Genomic DNA, 21,869 nt, shown 5'->3' with positions numbered 1-21,869 from the left:
CTCTTGAGATACGCAGAGATGTCTTTACATACAGTATTTCTAATTTTTAATTGTAATATGAGGATTAAAATAGGATTAAAGAAATGATTGCTGGGATACTTTTTATAGACCATTTACCTGCGCCAGCAGTTCTCTGGAAAGGGCGCAATAAATTAATATGTTCTTTCTAAATGTACAGTGGGTACGGAAAGTATTCAGACCCCTTTACATTTTTCACTTTGTTTCATTGCAGCCATTTTGTAAATTCAAAAAAGTTTATTTTTTTCTCATTAATGTACACTCTGCACCCCATCTTGGCTGAAAAAAAACAGAAATGTAAAAATTTTTGCAAATTTATTAAAAAAGAAAAACTGAAATATCACATGGTCATAAGTATTCAGACCCTTTGCTCAGCATTGAGTAGAAGCACCTTTTGAGCTAGTACAGCCATGAGACTTCTTGGGAATGATGCAACAAGTTTTTCACACCTGGATTTGGGGATCCTCTGCCATTCTTCCTTGCAGATTCTCTTCAGTTCCGTCAGGTTGGATGGTGAACATTGGTGGACAGCCATTTTCAGGTCTCTCTAGAGATGCTCAATTGGGTTTAGCTCAGAGCTCTGGCTTTCTGTACCCACTGATGGTGATATTCATCTTGTGTGATCCCATGAATATATAGATTTTATTGAAAATTTCCACCACGTTTGTTTGATTCTTTGAAGGTGGCTAAGGCTACTTTCACACATCAGGTTTTCGGCGTCAGGCGCGATCCGGCGTCGTGCCGGAACGCCGGATCCGGCAAATGTTTCGTAAAACCGGATTTGACGGATCCGGTTTTCTGCCGGATCCGTCTTTTTCTTGACAGACAAAACCGGATCCGTCTCATCCGGTTCATCCGTTTTTCTATCCGTTTTTCGACGGATTACGCCGGATCCGGTTTTTAAAATTGACCCTTGTGGCCTTCCGAACGGGATTGGCTACTGGAAAACTATATATAGCATGTTCCTACAGCCCTTCTTTGACAGGTTGTAGAGGAGAAAGTGCAGGTTGGAGAGAAGAGCAAGTTACTGGCGAAGATGGATGTTGTCATTGGAAATATTTTGAAGAATTTGGCGGATTTTATAGCGGAGGCGAATCGTTTGAGGGTGATTGTTCTGGAGAAGGAGAGAGCGAGACAGCAGCGCATCAGGCATCGTAGACGACGTTTGTGGATCCACCCCATCACAGCCAAGAGAATGACGCGTGGGGTCTATTCTACACTATGCATGGACCTTCGACGAAACCCGGATACATTTTTTGGATATGTTAGGATGAAAATGGAGAATTTTGATTACTTGGTGGAGCGCATTGCACACCTCATAAGAAAAGCGGACACCTATTGCCGCTTCTCTGTTTCACCCGCAGAGCGTCTGATGGTGACTTTAAGGTAAGCCACATTTATTGGATATGATCGCATCAGAGCACACTTTCACTGCAATCTTGTTGGTGGTAGTTTGTATCTCCAAGTGTTATAGGTCAGTTTTGGTATGTAATGCTGTGATTTAAAACTAATTTATTGTTTTTTAATTCCCCACAGATTTCTTGCAACTGGAGAATCCCTTTCGTCACTGCATTTCCAGTACAGACTCGGGATTTCCACCATATCTGGAATTGTGAAGTACACATGCCGTGCACTGTGGGACTCCTTAGCTGAAGAGTTTTTACCAGAGCCCACAACAGAGAGGTGGATTGAAATTGCTGACAAGTTTCAACAGATATGTCAGTTTCCAAACTGCTTGGGCGCTGTGGACGGGAAACATATCCGCATTGTAAAGCCAGCTGGATCGGGATCGGAATATTTCAATTACAAGAAATATTTTTCAATTGTCCTCATGGCCATCGCTGACGCGGAATACAAATTTATTGCGGTTGATATTGGGGCCTATGGCCGCTCCAATGACTCTCAAGTTTTCAAACTGTCTGCCATGGGGTGTAAACTGTATGGAAACACCTTCCAGTTCCCACCACCTAGACCGCTGCCGCAAACATCTGGTCCACCTATGCCATTTGTGTAGGGGATGAAGCCTTCCAGCTGTCAGAACACCTTTTGAAACCGTACTCTAGCAGAGGATTGACAAGACCAAAACGCATTTTTAATTACCGCCTCACAAGAGCGAGAAGAATGGTTGAATGTACCTTTGGTATTCTGACAGCCAAATGGCGGGTCCTATTGACTGCGATCAACCTCAAGACAGAAACTGTGGACGAGGTGATCAAAGCGTGCGTGGTACTCCACAATTTTGTTATCTGCAAGGAACCCATTTCCATTGAGGATATCTCTGAAGAAACCACCTTGCAAGATTACCATGACATTACCACTAGAAGTTCTGTGACGGTTTCAGTAATGAGGGACAATTTTGCACTATACTTTATGTCACCTCAAGGCAGAGTACACTGGCAGGATGACAGAGTGTGAAAGATTTGTGCCCAACCAAACTTGTGTACCTTCTGTACCAACAGTATATACCTTTGCCAACCAAAGTTGGCTATCTTGTCATGGTCTCTATTTTTAGCTTTAGGCCACAGGTGTGTACCTGGTTGTGTTTTATGCAAAGTATTTCACCTTTTAACAAAAGTTGTGTACATTGTTAGGAAATCACCAACAATAAACACAACTTTTTATTTGAAATACTTTGCTTCAAACACAACCAGGAACACAACTGTGGCAAAAAGCTAAAATTTACCCACAGTTATATACCTAGTTTTGAATACCATTTCACCTTTTAAATACCCTGTATTTAACCTTTTTCGCCGCAGAAAGAAATGACAGACAACCAGTGTAAAATAATTTAACTTTTATTGAAAAATGTTTTTTTTAGTAAACTTTTTTAAAAATTTAATAAACTTGTTTAATAAAACTTTGAAACTATAAAACTGAAACCATAAAACTGGTCATTTTTATTTAAATACACACATTATAAATCTGTGTAGTGTGTGGTGGAAATACTGCTGTAGGGGCTGCGGGACACTTCGACACTGGGAGTGTGGAGAGAGGACTGGGATCGTGGTGGGGAAGGAACAGTTAGAGGTGAAGGTGTGGAAAAAACTACAGAATGGGTGGACATGTGGGAAGCAGAAGAGGTGGTGGGTGGTGGAGTGGAGGGTTGGGCAGGGACTGTAGGAGCAGATGATGTTGATGGCAAGTTGTATGGGGAAGGAGTTTGGTACGGGGCAGGTTGCTGGAAGTGGGGAGATGTCTGGTACGGGGCAGGTTGCTGGAAGTGGGGAGATGTCTGGTACGGGGCAGGTTGCTGGAAGTGGGGAGATGTCTGGTACTGGGGAGGTTGCTGGTACTGGGGAGTTTGCAGGTACTGTGGAGGTTGCTGGTACTGGGGAGGTTGCTGGTGCTGGGGAGGTTGCTGGTGCTGGGGAGGTGGATGGTGCTGGGGAGGTGGATGGTGCTGGGGAGGTGGATGGTGCTGGGGAGGTGGATGGTATGTAATAGGAGGGGGAGGATGGAAAGTGGCTGGAGGTGGATGGTATGTAATAGGAGGGGGAGGATGGAAAGTGGCTGGAGGGGGTGTAGATGTAATAGGAGGGGGAGGATGGAAAGTGGCTGGAGGGGGTGTAGATGTAATAGGAGGGGGAGGATGGAAAGTGGCTGGAGGGGGTGCAGGTGGAGGAACTACTGTGGTGGGAGGAGGAGGTTGGGAGGTATTACATGCATCTGCTGGGCAGGAGAGAGCGTTTCCATGCGCTCCACAACAGACCTGAAAAAGGTGTGGTTTGGCGAAGATCTTGCTTCTGAATGCATGGTTTGCAGAAGTGTCTTCACCTCCAGAATGCTGGAGTTGATCTGCTGATAGCCTGCGGAGATTTGCTCTGACAAGACTTTTAGACAGTTCTGGAAAGATGCATTCAGATGCAAGAACTCTGGCGCATAAGTCTTTTCCTGACCCCTCTGCCGCTGCCGCCCAGTACCCGCAGGTGTACTAGAGGTGGCAGGGGCAGAAGGGTGGGGTAAAGGGAAAGCGATCTCCTCACCAGCAGTTTCATGTAATGTAGGCGGCCACGATGCTCCTGTGCTGGTGGATGGGACAGATGGGTCGAATGTGTGGGAAGGCTGGGAAGGTGCAGATGTACCGGGGCGGTCGAAGTGTCCCTCGGTGCCGGTCTCCTCAGGGATCGCCTCAGAAGGGTCCAATCGTGCAGGCTCCCGAGTGCTGCTCACCGTGCTGTGGAATAAAGAGAAAAAAAAACAATTAAAATACTGACATGGTATGGCCCTGGCTGAAAAAAAAATTTACATCTAACATTTTTTTTCACATGTGGTGTGTAATATTTACCTTCTGGTGACCATTGTTTCCCGGAGGAACGACAGGGCTTCTGCGTACTTGTACTTGCTCCTGCGTCCTCCAGATCCACTCGGGGCCCGCATCTCTTTATTGAACTCCTTCTTGAAACGATCCCTCACAGACCGCCACCGATTCACAATTCTGTTCCCTGAAACGAGAAAGGAGTGGTTAGTATACAACATCAGTGTTTCCCAAACTCCAGTCCTCATTTTCCCCAGGGGTCATGTTTTCAGGATTTCCATAGTAAATAGAAATCCTGAACACATGATCCGTGGGGACCACGAGGACTGGAGTTCGGGAAACACTGGTTTACATCAAGCAACCGGTACTGTATATACTTACGCTCTGTAATCTGGGCCCGAACATCGAGGTCCTCCCAGCGGCCCACAAGGAGCGAACAGATTTCCTCCCAGAGTCGTCGGGTAACGATAAGGTCAGCGTGGCGGCGGTCAGCCATATTCCAGAGCGGCTCCCTTTCTCTGACGAGATCGATGAGGTGGTCCACATCGAGTCCTCCATCCTCACCGTCAGAGTCGGGAGCACGCTGTGAAGGCTGTTAAAGAAAAAGACAAAAATAACATAATTAGCCTCCACATAAGAAATGAAATAAAAAGTGCAAAAAAACAAAGCAAAAATATTTATACTTACACGCTGGTGACCGCCGCGTTGCTGTCGCCGACGACCCTGGGAGGCACTGCGATGACCTCTTGGCCGAGCACCAGATTGGGAAGACTAGAGAAGAAAACAAAAAATGTTATGTCTTTGGATGTAGGCATTTGTTTGCTGTGTGTGGTCTGCAGAACATTGTTTTCTATGTGTTGTGTGTAGTGTGATGTTGTGTTTCTGCGTTTGATGCAAAAAACTTACCAATTGTGAGCCCACTCCAGGTGTCTGTCCACCCCTTCCTTCTTCTTCTGGGAGCTCCTCTTCATCTTGTGATTCCTGTTTTGAAATAAAAGGCAATGAATAGACATATATTACAGAGAAGATGGATTTTGGAAATAAAAACTTACCGTCAAACGCTGACGATGCGAGGGAGGGCTCCCAGAAGATGATGTGCTGTCTTCCTGGTGGCCACACTCCATGCCTGTGGGTGGTGTTCCAGCTGCTGCCATTGCTGCTGCTGCTGCTGCATCTATTGGGCGGCTGTTGAATAAAGAGAAACAAAGGGCCAATGAATATCTTGATATTCAATAGCCCTAGTTTGGAGGAATGGGGGATTTGATAATTACCGTCTCTCATCTGCTGCTGGCCTCCCCTCCTCAGCATGTTCTATTTGCTGCTCCATTTGGGGTGGTGGTGGTGCTGATGGTGCTGCAGTGGTCTCCTGCCTTCTCCTGCTTCGCTTGGTTGCTTTCTTGGGTGGCATGTTGGGTGTGGCTGTGGGTCCCACTGTCTTGCTTTTATATATGTCTTGTGGGCAGAGCTACTGAGCATGCTCAGACCAAAAAACCGGATCCGGCCGCCGGATCCGGCTTTCGCCGGATCCGGCGCATTGCGGCGCTCATAGGCTTTCATTGTGTGAAAAAGCCGGACGCGCCGGATCCGGCGTGTCCGGCTTTTTCGCCGGAGACAAAAAACGTTACAGTAGCCGTTTTTTCCAGACGCCGGATCGCGACACATTGCCGGATCCGGCGAAAACCGGATGAAACGCATGGCCATCCGGCGCGATCCGGCGCAAATGCAAGTCAATGGGGGGGAAACCGGATCCGGCATTGCATTTCGCCGGATCCGGTTTCTGTCAAAAGCGCCGGATCGCGCCTGACGCCGAAAACCTGATGTGTGAGGCCTTATTTTACTCTTTGAAGCTGTTGCACACCTGTCCCGGATCTGGGCTTTGCTTTCCTCACCCCGGTCTGCTAAACTCTGTTGTGCTCCATGTGGGGTTATGCAGATGCAGATGGTCCAGCATGATCCTATGTGATCATTTGCCTGGGCCTATAAAAGCCTCACTAAGACACACACCTGAGTCTTGGTACTAAAACTTCAGTGTTCCTGAGTCCTGTCAGCCTGCGACTTCCAGTACCTCTGCTATCTGTCTCCCACATGCCTCATCTGCCTGCTGCACCAACACCCACATGCCCACCTGGATCTTGGACTTGGAGGATTCATCTCACTAGGTGAGAATAACAGGAGCAACTGTATTCAACCTCTCATTAAGGGATGGATTTGTGGCTCTAATAAAGGATGACTTGGAAAAATTATTTCTAGCACCACAATGTGGTATTCCATTTCTTTTTTTCAAGACTGGAAAGATGAAAGATTCGCCATCTAAGAATGCACCGTGTCAGTCCTTATGGAAATAAAAGAAAAATCACACATGGGTGTCATTATTTCCTTCAACAATGGGTCATGTACCTACGCTCTTAGAGTGCGAGTCTATGTAAACCCCCTACATCAGCACTCAGCTGTTACCAGATAACTCGCATTGTGTACTCTAAAGCTCCCATATGTGGGTGTAGTTTATAGCCATGTGTGGTTGTCACATCATGGGTTCCTCCCTGCAGTCACTTTCCTATCAGTCTTGACAGTGCCAGACTGTGTACACACATCATGTGGACAAGTGGAATTATAATGATAATTTGTACATTTCCAGGTGGAATAACAGAAGACTGTAAAAGTGTATTTGTAAGGAGATGGACTTATTGCCCACATTCCCTCTTGAAGAGCAAGTGTAATGTTATATTGCATAATTTGAATAGTGATGCTCGTTAATGATGTTTGTATGTATAATAATCTGTATTGTTAGTTACAAAGCTGTATTCTACCAAGGTAGTTAACAGGGACAGTTAGGAGTTAAGTATGGGACTAGCCCAGAGTGGGAGGGGCTAAGCTGAATGAATAGAGACAGTTTCCTGTCAGGACATCAGATAGGGCCCAGTATGCATCTGACGTAGACCTAAGGTCTAGACCAGGGGTCCTCAAACTTTTTAAACAGGGGGCCAGATCACGGTCCCTCGGACCATTGGAGGGCCGGAATATAGTTTTAAAAAAATTATGAATAAATTCCTGTGCACACTGCACATATCTTATTTAGAAGTAATAAAACAAAAATAGGAACAAATACAATATTAAAAATGAAGTTAAATCATCAAACTTACCGATTTTTTGGGTTCTTCGAATATCCTACACTTTGAGTCAATTTTTTCTCTTTCTTGATATCATTGTTTCCCAGGGATTCAAAATTGCTATTAGTAAAATACCAACATATATACAGCGCTACAAAAACAATATACCAGCAATAAAATTGCCCATACAGAGACATACAGACTGCACTGACCATCAATGCGGCCTGATCAGTGCCCATCAATGCAGTCTGATCAGTGCCCATCAATGCACCCTGATCAGTGCCCATCAATGCAGCCTGATCAGTGCCCATCAGCGCAGCCTGATCAGTGCCCATCAATGCAGCCTGATCAGTGCCCATCAATGCAGCCTGATCAGTGCCCATCAATGCAGCCTGATCAGTGCCCATCAGCGCAGCCTGATCAGTGCACATCAATGCAGTCTGATCAGTGCCCATCAATGCAGCCTGATCAGTGCCTATCAATGCAGCCTCACCAGTGCCCATATTGGTGGAACTCCACTTTTACCTCAGGCTCAGACTGTGGTGGTGCAAGAATCCCCAATAGGTAGCATTGGTCCCTAAAAGGCAGGTAAATGTCCCCAATAGGCAGCATAGGTCCCCAATAGGCAGGTAAATGTCCCCAATGGGCAGCACAGGTCCCCAATAGGCAGCACAGGTCCCCAATAGAGAGGTAAATGTCCCCAATAGGCAGCAAAGGTCCCCATTAGGCAGCACAGGTCCCCAATAGGCAGGTAAATGTCCCCAATAGGCAGCACAGGTCCCCAATAGGCAGGTAAATGTCCCCAATAGGCAGCACAGGTCCCCAATAGGCAGGTAAATGTCCCCAATAGGCAGCACAGGTCCCCAATAGGAAGGTAAATGTCCCCATTAGGCAGGTAAATGTCCCCAATACGCAGCACAGGTCCCCAATAGGCAGGTAAATGTCCCAAATAGGCAGCACAGGTCCCCAATAGGCAGGTAAATGTCCCCATTAGGCAGGTAAATGTCCCCATTAGGAAGCACATGTCCCCATTAGGCAAGTAAATGACCCCAATAGGACCCGGCGTTAAAAAAAAAAAAGTACTCACCTATGTCCCCCACTGCTCTGAAGAGGCGCCCGCTCATCTGAGTCTTCTTCCTGCACAGGCACACAGGCGGCGTGACGTCATCAGGCCGCGCAGGCGGCGTGATGACAATCACGCCGTCTGTGTGCACTGTGCTCTGCTGCATACGGAGGGCTGCGAAATGCCTTTCCTCAGTGCCTCGTCCTGCCCGCGATTACAGGGCCCGCCAGCATTGAACTGCAGTGCATGAGTTCAATGTCGGCCTGGCGCGGGGCCGGATAAAAGCCCGCGGGCCGTAGTTTGAGGACCCCTGGTCCAGACTGTGGCATCACCGCATAACGTGAGTGTCCTGAAGGGGGAGGGGAGACTTACATGGTGGTCAGCATGAACCAGGGCCAAGAGGAAAGGATAACCGATGAAAGAACAGAGAGGTTAATCACAGACGGGTCCCAGGAGAGGTCGCCTAGCAGCATGGCCCAGAGTTTATAACACCAAGAGGTAACGGGCTACTACCCCACACTATTTTACACTCCTTGTTGCCCCGCATGTTACATGAAGGTGGGTGTCCTGGATGGGTGCATGGACTTGTACTCTGCGGGTGATATGCTCTGGCAGGCCCCATGTTTTCATTGACTTTGTTTGGCCAGTACCAGATATTTTACAGTTCAATAAGAGTGACCACCAGTCAAAAATTTACTTTTTTCTAAATTATAACTTGGCGGGGATTATATACAAAATTCTAAATAATTCTGTGCAAATAATAAGAGCATGGCCTTCCTTTCATATGAGCTGGACATTACATTTATATAGCTCCCCATTGCTGAGTATCCATTAGTCGGGGGTCTCAGTCCTGTACAGCCCTTATTCACATTTACATCATTTGACATATGGTTGGTAGGGGATCAAATACGTATTTCTCACTGCAAAATGAAAATTCATTTATATAATTTATGCAATGTGATTTTCTGGATTTTATTTTTATATTCTATTTCCCAATATTAACATTAACCTACCCTTAAAATGATAGACTGTTCATGTCTTTGTCAGTGGGCAAACTTACAAAATCAGCAAGGGATCAAATAATTATTTCCCCCACTGTAGCTTTTAGCAATTTTTTTCCTTGGCTAGCAGCTATCTCTCCCAACTCCCCCATACACAGGAATGCTTTGCTCAGCCTTTGTTCTCTATGATAGATCAGCCAGAACCATGATAGGTCCTCTTTTACTAAATTTCATAAAATAATGACTCCGTCCTATATCCCCACACTGTGCTTTGGGCTGCTCATTCCAAATGGCACCCGAACATTGCAATCTGCAGTTTAGGGCATCTGTTTTTTTTCCTGGCCCAAGCAGTTGATCACATGATGGAGATTGGCATCAGATCATCTGTTTCCTAAACATACATTTTATACCGCTCATAATATACAATGACATTGGAGTTGGCGATGTGCGGCTGGATTACCTCCTCCAACCACCAACCTCCGAAGAAACTCCCCACCCACTTGAGCCCCAAATAACACCAGGATACCAAAATGGAATATAATGGCCACAGCAGCCTTTTATTTAAGTAACGTCAACATTCTGTAAAAGTATCGCAACCTTGGGGAGGGTCCTTGAAGCTTCAAATCTGGTGACCAAAACGTAAAGAATACTTTTTTGTGGACAGACACATACCATAAATTACTCCCAGCCGTTACCCCACTGACTCGGGAGCACCAAAACCCCATCGGGGTTACACTGTCCAATTAATCCCTGGGGATCCGACCAACCACTGCCGGAAGTCCCCCCAAATCACCAGACCCAAAGCACGGATAATAACATTGAGGAATCCCCCAAAACCAATTTAGCACCAACTTCAAAGACCCCCTCCCCCCACACGCCAACCAGCCGCCATGACCCGTGACATTGAAATAACCCACTCTATGTAACCCATCCTGCATAAAATTAGGGCGGGCGGGCGGGACAATCCCTCGTGGCTCCAGAGTGGGAACTGAAGGTAACCGCCCCTAAAGCCCCTTAATATATCCCCTACTACCCCCCTCCTCCACCCTTTGGGATCATTAACCCCTTCCCTCCAACCCACCGTCATCAAGGGCCTCCACTTAGCCGCTGTGGGGTGGGGGGTTGCGTGGCTCGCTCCAGCCCTTGTCTTTAGTGTGAAACTAATTACTAATGTGGTTTCCCTCTTTCTCAAGTAAACATGTCAAATGCTTATTTTTAGATAAAATTATTATTTGGCTACAGAATGCTTTGGTTTTAAGTCTAATGGCTTCCATGTTGTGAATACAGCAATGTTACAAGTGTAGATAAATCAATTCTGGAAACATGAAACGTGAACCAACAATTCACTGATCACTGAAACAAATAATCTTGATGATGGTAGTAAGATGCAGTCAACTACATACCGTCATGCAAAATATAATTTCTTATTACAGAAAAAAAAACATACAATAAAGATTAAAATTTTGCTTATAAAAAGAGTGTGTCAGACATATGCTAAAGCCACACATTGGTCCCCAAATGCGAATATCACATATGGAAATCCATCACAAAGAAATCGACGAATCTTTTCCTTGTGCAGCATAAACACGGATGTAACTATACATATCCTTCTGTAGTAGGAAAATAAATAAGGTGACTTAGTGAAAAATATAGAGGAGCGTATAATACTGGGCACAGGAAGTCCATAGTAACAGGACCAAACATTCAGATGATTCTTTTTATTATTCAAAACAAAATCAATAACACTGCTGGGCAAAAGATAATAATTATTTAATAATGATCATGGTATACATATCAAAGAGGCAATTAAATGAGGAACAGTAATAGGTTTTCCATGTATTGAAACACGAGCACAGCCATAAGAAGAAAAAGAGGACAGTATGGCATATAAACACAACCCTGTAGAAGTAGTACACACAAAGTTTCACTAAGGATGCATAGGGGAAACAAATGAGACCTGTATGGTAGCCACAAAGCACCTCTGATGCACGTTTTGTTTTTCGCTTACTCCTAGGGGTGATATTGGGATGTCAGGGCAGGATATTTATAGCCCTATCTGTTTAGTAAACAAAATGAATATTCACTTCTCTCCACGCCCATGGATGTGGGAAGCAGTGAATATTAATTTCTCTTTAGCAGTGGGCCCAGGCTTTAGCCGCAGCAGTTGGCTCCTGCTTCCTGTCACCCACTGCTGCACCGTTGCTGCTCCGCTGGCACGGGGGGCAGGCCTCCCTGACTCACTGGCCCCATAGCAGCAGTGTAGTGTGCTGCTATTAGTAACACACCACTGGAAAGGGGACCCTTGGGCAATGGGGGCCAAAGGCAGCTGCCAGCCCTGTATGCCTGCAGATGTCAGTGCATGGGCCACCGGAGAATCCTTTGTTTCTCTTGTGGGCCAGTCTGACCCTGGTGGTAGCTGTTGTAGCAGCAAAAGGGGGGGGACTCCATATTAATGCCTATGGATTTATAATGGGATGTCAAATTCTCCTGGAGGTGTAATGTGTAGGTGTTCTTTTCCAGTCATCCATATAGTGTAGATATATTTTTCCTGTATTAATCATCACCTTTTTTCACCTCTGGGTGGCATGCTGTTCTGCTGATACCATGGTTAGTACATTACCCAGTTCCTGCTCATTGTCTCAGTTCTCCTCACACCATAACATTGCATCTGTAATATACAGTACATTAACACAAAAAGCGTCCAAAGTTCATCAAGAATAGGCACTTCAAATCTGTAATTAATACACCATTCTGATGTCAAGTTACACCAGAAAAACAAAGAGATCCGAATGAAAAAAATATAATAGTTTTAATATTTCTGAATTTAAATCCAAAAGTATAACAAAAAATAATAAAAATTGAAGTAGCAAAGTGTCTCACAATACGCGATGCCACAAAGTAAAGATGAATAAACAATGAAATAATTATATAAATACAACAAGGTGCTAGTACATATAATGGTGGTCTTTTCACAGACATGTAGTAAAATATAGCATATGTTGGACTAAAGGCATGAAAAAGACCACAATGGTTATTATAACCAGCTATAAATCCCTAGTCACCAAATCTGTCTACAATGCTTGTAAGCTCATGCCTAACTTTGAGAGGAGAATAACAGTGCAGTTGTAAGGGAATGGAAAATGTTGTTGTTCTATCTTTTACCGCTTGCTCGTATTTTACTGGTACTGCTACACGTTCATGTGTATTACCATTATGTGTGTGTGTCACATAGGTACTGCTACACTATTCTGTGTATCACCTTAAGGGATAAAAGTGTAATGTATGTTTATGTTAATGCTATGTATAACTACTGTTATAGTTGTAGGGAAAGCATAGTACCCCAGTGAGGCCATTAGATGGGGTGGAGCGCTTACTCAGTGTGTAAATAGTTAAAGTGGGAGAAGCTATTGGGCGTTAAGCTGAGGAACAGCTGAGATTTGAATCAGTTGGGCGGGAGCACCCTGACAGGGCTATTGGCTCCATAATGTTAAAATCAAGCGCCCAGTCATACAGAATTCAGGCCAGTATCTCATCGGGGAGCAACACAGTGCAGTATTAGTGGGTCTGCAGCTACCAGAAGACTAAGTAGTAAGGGCAGGTCTCTCAGAATGTGGCGTCTTATTTCATCTGTGGATATTCTTGAGACTGGGGCTAAATGATTAAGAGGGTCCCCTACTGGAGTAAGACTGAGCAGAGTTGATGCTGAAAGACCGGAGAGCACGGTCCGACCCGGAAGCGAGCTAAGTGGGAGAGAGGGAAAGACAGGGACAGAAGAGAACATTTCTATTGCCAACCCTGATGCTGATGCTGGAGTGAATATGTATGTGCTGTGTAAAGGAAACAGTAAAGTTGATTGTTTAAGTATTGGACAGGACTGTGACTCTGTTTGTTCCACATTGTTTGAGGAGAATGTGCAGCGCATAACAGAAAGCCTTGAGGGGGAGTTGGAGAAAGCGACAGGTATTCTGACAGAAAACTGTCATGTCTATGTGAGGAGAGACCAGGATTCCGTTGCCCTGGAGTCCTCGGCCACGACTACGGTCCTGGCTGAACCTTACACAGTCATAAAATAAGGGTATATGCAAAGTATTTGAGTGGCGTCCCTACACCCCGACACGTATTTGGCTGCTGGCTTCTTCCAACATATGCTATATTTTACTATAAGCCTGTGAAAAGACCTCCATTATATGCAATAGCGTATTTATATAATTATTTAATTGTTTATTTATTCATCTTTACTTTGTGGCATCTCGTATTGTGAAACACTTTGTATTTTTTTATTAGTATTTGTTATACTCATATAGTATAATGCAGCCCCCTCGTAGAATACAATGTAGCCCCCTCATAGGGTATAATGCAGCCCCCCTCAAAGTATCATGCAGCCCCCTTATATAGTATAATGCAGCTCCCATAGAATATAATGTAGCCCCCCTCATAAGGAATAATGCAGCCCCCATAGAATATAATGAAGCCCCCTCAGAGTATAATGAAACCTCCTCATTGGGAATAATGCAGCCCCCCCATAGAATATAATGTAGCCCCCTCATAGGGTATAATGCAGCCCAATCACAGGGTATAATGAAGCCCCTTCCATAGAATATAATATAGCCCCCTCATAGAGTATAATGGACATGGGGTACAGTGAATATTAATTTCTCTTTAGCAGCGGGCCCAGGCTTTAGCCATCGTAGCTGGCTCCTGCCTCCTGCTGCTCCACCGCTGCTATTAGCGACACACCACTGACAGGGGGACCCTTGGGCAGCATGTGTCACTTATTAGACTGCTAGGTGTGATTTTGATAAAATACAGTTGTGCTCAAAAGTTTACATACCCCATCAGAATTTTTGCTTTCTTGGCCTCTTTTCAAAGAATATGAATGATAACACCAAAACCTTTTCTCCACTCATGGTTAGTGGATGGGTGAAGCCAATTATTGTCAAACTACTGTGTTTTCTCTTTCAAATCATAATGACAACCCAAAACATCCAAATGACCCTGATCAAAAGTTTACATACCCTGGTGATTTTGACCTTATAACATGCACAGATTTTGACACAAATGGGTTTGAATGGCTACTAAAGGTAACATCCTCACCTGTGACCTGTGACAAATGCTAGGAAAATTGTTCGGGATGCAAATAAAAACCCACAAACAACATCAGCTGAAATACTGGACTCTGTGAAAACTAGCAATGTGGCTGTTTCAAAATGCACAATAAGGAGGCACTTGATGAAAAATGGGCTGCATGGTCTGGTCGAGTCACAAGAAGTAAGCCATTACTGCGTAAATGCCACAAAGAATCTCGCCTACAATATGCAAAACAGCACAGAGACAAGCCTCAAAACTTCTGGAACACGGTAATTTGGAGTGATGGCCACAACCGTAAACGCTACATTTAGTGATAAGTCAGCAATGATGAAAGGAACACCATTCCTACTGTAAAGCACGGAGGTGGATCGCTGATGTTTTGGACCTGTGTGAGCAAAAAATGCACCGAAAACTTGGTCAGAGTTGAAGGAAAGATAAATGCAGCATGTTATCAGTAAATACTGAAGGCAAATTTGCAATCGTCAACCCGTAAGCTGCACATGGGGCGTACTTGGATATTCCAACATGACAACGATCCAAAACACAAGGCCAAGTTGACCTGTCATTAGCTATAGCAGAATAAAGTGAAGGTTCTGGACTGGCCATCTCAGTCTCCTGACCTCAATATCATTGAGCCACTCTGGGGAGATCTCAAGCGCGCAGTTCATGCTAGACAGCCCAGGAATTTACAAGAACTGGGGGCTTTTTGCGAAGAAGAGTAGGCAGTGTTACCATCTGAGAAAATAAAAAACCTCATCCACAACTACCACAAAAACTTCAAGCTGTCATTGATCTTAGAGGGGGCAATACATGGTATTAAGAAATGGGGTATGTGAATTATTGATCCAGGTTATTTGGCTTTCCTCTGTCGACTTGACCATGCAGCCCATTTTTCTTCAAGTGCTTCCTAATTGTGCATCTTGAAACAGCCACATTGCTAGTTTTCAGAGAGTCCAGTATTTCAGCTGATCTTATTTGTTGGTTTTTCTTTGCGTCCCGAACAATTTTCCTGACATTTGTCACAGGTCACAGGTGAGGATGTTACCTTCAGTAGCCATTCAAACCCATTTGTGTCAACTTCTGTGCATGTTATCAGGCCAAAATTACCAGGGTATGTAAAGTTTTGATCAGGGTCATTTGGATGTTTTGGGTTGTCATTATGATTTAAAAAGAGAAAACACAGTAGTTTGACAATAAATGGCTTCACCCAACCACTAACCATGAGTGCAGAAAAAGTTTGGGTGTTTTCATTCACATGCTCTGAAAAAAGGCCAAGAAAGCAAAAATTCTGCCTGGGTATGTAAATTTTGAGCACAACTGTACTTGTTTAATCTTCCAGTTCTCTGAATGCTGATCCAGTGAGTCCAATGGGCCCCAGTGCAAAATTTGGACTTGAGCCCTCACCTGCCTGTTGGTCAGAAGTATAGCCCTTGTAGGGTACTAGAGCCTATAAAGGAAAGATGTATATCTTTGTACTGTGTTAGCCAGTAGATAGAAAAATATTCAGAATTGAGAGTCCTCAGAGGTTGATACCTTTTAATGGCTAACTGAAAAGATGGTAACACACTGCAAGCTTTCGAGACTACTCAGGTCTCTTCATCAGGCATAGACTAATACAAAATCTGAAGAGTCACATATTTATGCACAACACAGCACAGAAAAAATGCAATAGATAAGACAAGTGACTTGAAGCAGAGCTATCATTATGGGAGAGGGAGAAACATACAGTAAATAGTGGACCAGTTCATAGATAAGGAGTCTGGATGTTTTATTGTCCTCTGTTTGGGGTCTCCTAATGTATTATGATGCCCCCACAAGGTCTTAGGAGCAAATTCCTTAAATGATGTAAAAAGACAAATCCATGCGACAAATTCATTCCAGCATTGAGAGAGTCAAAGGTCATCAAGAGCTTGTATTCCCAGACTCTTCTCTCTCTCTGAGATGTGAAGTTACTTTTCAATACAAGTAATTTCATATCCATGGTGTTGTGATCAGGCATACAAAAACTGGTCCACTATTTATGTTTCTCCCTCTCCCATAATGATAGTTCTGCTTCACGTCACTTGTCTTGTCTATTGCATTTTTTCTGTGCTGTGTTGTGCATAAATATGTGACTCTTCAGATTTTGTATTAGTCTATCTTGATGAAGAGACCTCAAAAGCTTGCAATGTGTAACCATCTTTTCAGTTAGCCATTAAAAGGTATCAACCACTGAGGACGCTCAATTCTGAATATTTTTAGAGCCTATAAAGACATATGTGTTCACCCTTACATATAATGATGTCTCTCATCCTGGCGCCTTTCTGTAATAATGTTCTCCATCCTGGCACCTTCCTCTAGTCCATCCTGGGATTCCTTCCTAGTATAATGTCGCCCATCCTGGACCCCTTCCTGACATAATGTCCCCCCATCCCGAGCTCCTTCCTGGTATAATGTCTCCTATCCCGAACCCCTTCCTGGTATAGTGTCTCCCATCCCAAGCCCCTTCCTGGTATAAAGTCCCCCATCCTGGGACTCCTTCCTAGTATAATGTCCCACATAGAATCATAGAATCATAGAATCGTAGAGTTGGAAGGGACCTCCTGGGCCATCTGGTCCAACCCCCTGCTCAAAGCAGGATTCGCTAAATCATCCCAGTCAGATGTCTGTCCAGCCTCTGTTTGAAGACTTCCATTGAAGGAGAACTCACCACTTCTCGTGGCAGCCTGTTCCACTCATTGATCACTCTAACTGTCAAAAAGTTTTTTCTAATATCTAATCTGTATCGCTTCCCATTCAGTTTCATCCCATTGCTTCTAGTCTTTCCTTGTGCAAATGAGAATAAAGTTGATCCTTCTACAATGTGACAGCCCTTTAGATATTTGTAGACAGCTATTAAGTCTCCTCTCAGTCTTCTCTTTTGCAAACTAAACATTCCCAAATCCTGCAACCTTTCCTCATAAGACAGGGTTTGCAGACCGGTCACCATTCTGGTCGCTCTTTTCTGAACTTGCTCCAGTTTGTTGATGTCTTTTTTAAAATGTGGTGCCCAAAACTGGACACAATATTCCAGATGAGGTCTGACCAAAGAGGAGTAGAGGGAAATAATGACTTCACGTGATCTAGACTGTATGCTTCTGTTAATACATCCTAGAATTGCATTTGCCTTTTTTGCTGCTGCATCACACTGTTGACTCATATTCAGTCTGTGATCTATTAGTATACCCAAGTCTTTTTCACATGTGCTGTCACTTAGCCCTATTCCTCCCATTCTATATATGCTTTTTTCATTTTTATTGCCCAGATGTAGTACTTTGCATTTCTCCCTGTTAAAAACCATTCTGTTAGTTGCTGCCCACTTCTCCAGTTTATTTAAATCTTTTTGAATCCTCTCTCTCTCTTCTCTAGTATTAGCTATCCCTCCTAGCTTTGTGTCATCAGCAAATTTAATCAGTTTACCCTCAATTCCTTCATCTAAATCGTTGATAAAGATGTTGAACAATACAGGGCCCAGGACAGAGCCCTGTGGTACCCCACTTGAGACATTCTTCCAACTGGATGTGCAGCCATTTACGACCACTCTTTGGGTCCGATCACTAAGCCAGTTATGAATCCACCTAACAGTTGCCTTGTCCATTCCATACTTAGTCATTTTTTCAATAAGGATTGTATGAGAGACTTTGTCAAATGCTTTGCTGAAGTCAAGATATACTATATCTACAGCATTTCCTTGATCCACCCAATCAGTGATACCGTCATAGAAGGAAATTAAGTTAGTCTGACATGACTTATTAGTTAGAAACCCATGCTGACTCTGTTTAATCACTTCATTCTTATCCAGGTATTGACATACATGTTGTTTAATAATTTGTTCAAAGATCTTTCCTGGTATAGAAGTCAGACTCACCGGCCTATAGTTGCCTGGGTCCACCTTCTTCCCCTTTTTGAAGATAGGAACAACATTTGCTCTTCTCCAGTCTTCTGGCACTTCTCCTGTTCTCCAAGAATTTTCAAAGATTATGGAGAGGGGTTCAAAAATTTCTTCTGCTATCTCCTTCAGTACTCTGGGGTGTAATTCATCTGGACCTGGAGACTTGAATTCATTTAGGTTAGCTAAGTGTTTCCTCACTATCTTTCTGTTTATAGATATCCTGGATTCTTCTATTCCCTTAATAGGACAGTGAATAACAGTTGATGTTGCATTTCCTTTCTGAGAGAAAACAGATGCAAAATAGGAATTTAAAAGTTCAGCCTTCTCAACATCCTGTCTTACCATTTCATCATTTTCATCCTGTAAAAATCCTATAGCATCTTTGACTTTTCTTTTACTTTTGACATATCCCCAAAATCCTTTATTATTGCTTTTGACATCTCTTGCATGCCTCAGTTCATTTTCAGCTTTAGATAATCTGATTTGTGCCCTGCAGGTTCTGCAGACAGCATTATATTCTTCTTTAGATATGCCTCCCTCTTTCCATTTTATAAACATTTTTTTCTTCCTTTTTAGCATGTGCTTAAGTTCTGTGTTCATCCATCCTGGTCTCCTTAAATGCTTCCTATTCTTCCCTCTTTTCAGAATTGTTAACAACTGTGCTTTGAGAATTTCATTTTTCAAAATTTCCCATCCTTCCTGGACATTAGAGGCCCTTCATGGTATAATGTCTCGCATCCCAAGCCCCTTCCTGGTATAATGTCTCCCATCCTGAGTCATTGATTAGCAGCTTTCTCTGTACACTGTGCATAGGCACAAAGCTGCCAATCAGTGGTGGGGGCGGGGTTACACAGAGCTGATGAATATGGAGGACTACAGTCCTCTAGTGATAATCTCTTGCTAACAAAACTCTGATTTTATAAAGTTTTGAGTATTTGTTTAGGAGATTGCTGTGACTTTGTTTTGCTTGTGATAGCGAAATGTCATGTCAAAGTTATTTTGTGGATAAAATAATTTAAGTAGAATTAAATTACAGGGAATCTGTCACCAGGTTTTTGCTACCTAATCTGAGAGCAGCATAAAGTAGGAAAAGAGACCCTGATTCCAGTGATGTATCACTTAGTTTACTGGGTGCAGAAGTTGTGACACGATTAGAGTTTGTAGATTACATAGAAATTCATATAACATTTATATCTTTCAGATGGGGTTGTAACTTAAAGGGGGTTGTCCGGGCTTTTCACATAATCTCAGTACATATCTGAGCTGCAGAATTATGACAATAAGTAATTTACTTTCTGTCACTAGTTTGCACAGTTTTCTAGATATTCCGAACAGAACGTCCAAGGGGGGAGGTGTTATGGCATTGAAATGAGAACTAGTCATAACCTCCTACTCTACTCCAAACATGCCCTCTATAGCAACAACCCCACCCTCCATAGCTACAGGCCCTCCCCGTCCACATGAAGAAGCCCTCATCACACAGTAACAAATCCTCCCCTTCTAGCAGCCTCAGTGCAGAGAGCAGCTGCTCCTCCCCCAGACACACGCTGAACAGTGTTTTCTATGGAAAGTGAAACTAGTGAGGATGGAAAATCATCCTGTATTCTGGGCCACTCCATGATTACAATACATAACTCTTTATCAGTAATTCCTTCCCTCACTGTCCCAGGCTGCTGGCAGCAGTGAGAACAGACTGTGTGATGGCCAGTGATGGAGGTCTGCAGCTTCTAATCTGCACAGGGGATGGCAGTCACTGATGTAATCTGTTGTGTGACAAAGCCTCTGCTGTGTGAATGAGACAGCTCTGTCACTGATGTCTTCACACAGCAGCAGATTTGGTGCAGTGTATATGTGAGCACTGTGTCTCTAATGACACAAATACTGATGGAAGCAGCCTGTCCCAGAATACAGGACGATTTTTCCTCCTCACTAGTTTCACTTTCCATAGAACACTGTTCAGCGTGTGTCTGGGGGAGGAGCAGCTGCTCTCTGCAGTGAGGCGGCTAGAGGGGGAGGATTTGTTACTGTGTGATGAGGGCTTCTTCATGTGGATAGGGAGGGCCTGTAGCTATGGAGGGTGGGGTTGTTGCTATAGAGGGCATGTTTGGAGTAGAGTAGGAGGTTACGACTAGTTCTCATTTCAATGCCATAACACCCCCCCCTTGAACATTCTGTTCAGAATATCTAGAAAACCGTGCAAACTAGTGACAGAAAGTAATTTACTTATTGTCATAATTCTGCAGCCCAGATATGTACTGAGATTATGTGAAAAGCCCGGACAACCCCTTTAATACTTCAATTTACAAATGAGCATCTTAGGTGTTCACAAGCCATCTACACATGTATTAAAATGTAATAATTGTTTTATTGGAAAATACAAGACATACATGTTTGAGTAGAAGCACCTGTATGGTGTCTGTAGGAATCAGGAAGTAGATTCATTATATGGCAGTCTCCTGAGGAAGTGTCAGTCTGCTCAATGAAGAGTTGAGTGTTCTACTGGTGGAACTAGCAATGATGTGAGCTGTAGCTGAGAGACTAAAGGCCCCGTTACACATAACGATGTCCCAGCGATCCCACCAACAATCCGACATGGATGGGATCGCTGGGACATCGTTAGGCTGCTCGCTGGTGAGCTGTCACATAGACAGCCCCTCCAGCGATCAGGACCAGCGAGCAAGCTGGTTTCCAATGTACACATCGGGTATCTAAGAGCCGCGCGGCTCGTAGATACCCGATGTTTACATTGGAAACCAGCGTCCGGCATCGCTGATCGCTGGTCTCTCGCTGCCACACGCAGCGATGCGTGCTGGCCAGCGGGAGACCAGCGATCAAAAAATGGCCCAGGACAATGGAGCGCGATCAGCGATACCTGGCAGGGGGGCCGGACGCTGATCCCCATCACACACAGCGATCTCGCTGGTGAGATCACTGTGGCGACACAAAATCAGCGATCTCGCTAGCGAGATCGCTGTGTGTGACGGGGCCTTAAGAGGGACGTGTCGGAATCTCTCTCTGAATGGAGTGATTAGGGAGTCAGTCAGTCTGCTGGATGCAGCAGAAGCAAGAATCCCTGTCTGAGAAGAGTCTGCACAGGCCTGTGCAGAGAACCTCAAGTATCAGTGGTTGCTATGGACAACAGCTGCTTTGTTTGACCGAGCTGGGCCTAGCTCAGCAGTATATGAGGAGCCAGGGACTGTTCTGTTTAGTTTACATCTGGACAAGGCTAGGGATTTATGTTTATGGGTTTATTTTGGTGCTGTGCAACCTGTGGAAAGTAATAAAAACTGCAGGTTTTTGGACCAAAACTGCTTTGCTTGTGTGAATGCTACTTAATGCCTACCAGAGAGAGAGTGAATCCCTACAATAATGGAGGATGTGGGTATGAAAGCACAGAGAGCACAGGCGACTGCAGTCTAAGGATTGG

This window comes from Dendrobates tinctorius, unplaced genomic scaffold (assembly GCF_039654945.1).
Source record: "Dendrobates tinctorius isolate UK_male_01 unplaced genomic scaffold, ASM3965494v1 ptg000083l, whole genome shotgun sequence".
NCBI classification, from domain to species: Eukaryota; Metazoa; Chordata; class Amphibia; order Anura; family Dendrobatidae; genus Dendrobates; species Dendrobates tinctorius.
Note: the sequence above shows the minus strand (reverse complement) of the source record.